Here is a 2,771-nt window from a genome sequence, read left to right as displayed (position 1 = left end):
AACTAGGAATCCTTGATGAAAAATATCTCGATTAATTTTTCTTTGCCTTGCATGATCCCTTTTTTTTAATGCTTTGTAAATGACGATTGCATGCTTATGATTCCATTTTATAAATCCATGATTATGTGCTTAAAAGATATAAATATATGTGATAGCTTAAACATCAGATTATCCAATTAAGTTTGAAATCCATGCATGCTTTTAAAACATCCAACACGCTACAACTAATGCATTTAATCGATTAAGTAACTCATTTAATCGATTACCTGGGCCAAAATTTTTAAAACTAGCATTTTCAGCTCAGGTTAATCGATTAACGACATCAGTATATCAGAAACAGAAGCGTTTCTGGACACTTTTCAAAAAACCATTCATCCCCTTTTCTCTCAAATCTAAGAGGAACAAGTCTAACATCATCCTAAGCTTAATCCTAGCCCTAAACCGAATCACCCCAATGCATTTTCCCTCCATAAACCGTCTTCCTCATCTCCTATTTCCAAGCATTCGTTTTTCCCTAAATTCAAAACCTCACCCTAGGTTTTCCGCAACCTTCCTTTAAGACTCCATAATGATTAAATTTTTTATTGCCATGGATAAAGGACGTGGAAAGAGAATCAAGACAACCGCACAACGCCCACCGTGTGCTCCAAAAGTCGTGCCTCCTTCACAACCAAGGCAGAACCGCATGGCCCCATACTACTCTCTAATTCTATAAGAAACTCGGTTGCAGAAATTTCAGGGAAGAAAACCCACCTATATCTGATTTACGAATGTGACATGGCTTACGGAACAGAACTTCGAATTCCCGAATGGCTTACAAGCTCAAGGGGTTGTCCCATTCTTGGAATTGAAAGGTCATATTTACCCTGCTCTAGTTAAGGAGTATTATGCAAATTTTAGATATAAAGATGGAACATATTGGTCGATGGTAGCTGGAAAATTGTTTGAGATTAACGAAGAAATCTTTATGAATGTGGGTGGTTTAGCTTTATCTGGTGCTAGTCTAAGTGATTGTTGTTGGGCTAACGACAACTCATTCGACGCTGCTGAAATGTATAAGTCACGTTTGCGTAGACCTCAACTCTATGTCCAAGGCGAATTGACAAAAGATGGGTCACTGTCCGTAGAAAACAGACTCCTACACTACTTGATTGCCTACATAATGATTCAGAGAAACGCAAATCATGCACAACCTGCAGTGAATGATTTGAGGTTTATGTTTGTTGTGAAGGAGAACATCATGATAAACTGGCCTCATGAAATTCTGAAGGTCATGTGTAGTGTCTCAGTCTCTCAATCAAGACTAGTTTCGTATAGTATCTTCATCGCCCGAGTAATTGACTATCTTCACATTTATATTTCAGATACTATGGTGATGGACTGCTCAGACAAGGATCACTTGATTGGTGAGAGCTTAATTCACAAGATGGGCATCTACAAGTATGACAACACTTGGCAATATCAAGAGGACTTCAACAATGCTAACCTTGATCCTTCCGGTGAACCATTTGCTGCAACTCAGGGAGAGTATTCAGGACATGCATCAAAGAACCTATGTTTGGACAAGCTTATATGGATGCTATAGAACAACGTCTCAATAATAGGATGGAATTTCACTTTCAGTCTCTCAAGGATTCATATCATACAGATTTGGAACATTTTGAGGAACGTCAGAATGCATACATTGACAACCATTACCAATCCTTGCGGAACCATATTCAGTCTGCTAATGAGTCTCAGAATAGAAGAATGATTGCTGAGTTCAACAAGCTGAGTGTCTTCATCAAGGGTGGTTGTAGTTCGTCAACTCCTGACAACCAGAATCCTCCATCTCATCCTTAGATAGGAACCCTTAGAGCCTTAGTTTAGTCTTCCTAGCTAATGGACTTTGTTGATCTTGTTTCCTCTAGAGATCTTATGTTTTGTGTTGTGTTACTGTTTTTATCTGGATTGTAGAAACTCATATATATTGTTGAACTATTGTTTTACATTTTGTGGTAAAATGATTTCGAATTATCGCATTTATACTTGCTTGTTAATTATGTTGCATATAGCACCTCACTTTGTTTGGAATGAATCTTGATCTTGATTAGTATATGTAATTATGTTGGATGATTGTGCCTATTGTAAACTGCTTAAATATATCAAATGCGTAATCATTCCATGCTTGATTTGCTTATAGATAACCCTTCATGTCATTCGAACTGTTCTGTGGCTATCTGCTGTCAATTTAATCGATTAATGGTTTCACTTAATCGATTAAAAGATGTATAAACTGTGAATTTGTTCAAGCTTCTTAACAACTAGTTAATCAGTTACATACCCAAGGTTAATTGATTAATTTAAGTCTGTCTTAACCATAATAATTCTCCTAACGTTTGACTACAATTGAATACGTTTATCTTTTTGATAATGTCAAAATGGGGAGAAAGATTGCTTGTTGTGTTATATACATTTTGCAGGTTGTGTAGTGTTTTTGCAGGTTGTTCTATCAAGCAAATGTGCTTTAACTTTGTTTTCAGAAAAACAACCTCAGTCAACTGCACTGCAAAATCATCATCAAGCTTATCCATCAATAATTGAAGAATTTTCATGAAGTATTTGTCATCATCAAAAAGGGGGAGATTGAAAGTGCAAAGTATCAAGAATAGCACAAGCATGTCTTTGCCTATGTTTTGATGAAGATAAGGTTTTAACAAAGCTCGAAGATGGCTCAACAATCAATAAGCCTTATGCTCATTTGGTCATATCTAGACTAGGATATAAATTGA

Source organism: Lupinus angustifolius, chromosome LG11 (assembly GCF_001865875.1).
Source record: "Lupinus angustifolius cultivar Tanjil chromosome LG11, LupAngTanjil_v1.0, whole genome shotgun sequence".
NCBI classification, from domain to species: Eukaryota; Viridiplantae; Streptophyta; class Magnoliopsida; order Fabales; family Fabaceae; genus Lupinus; species Lupinus angustifolius.
This window is presented reverse-complemented; position numbering follows the sequence as displayed.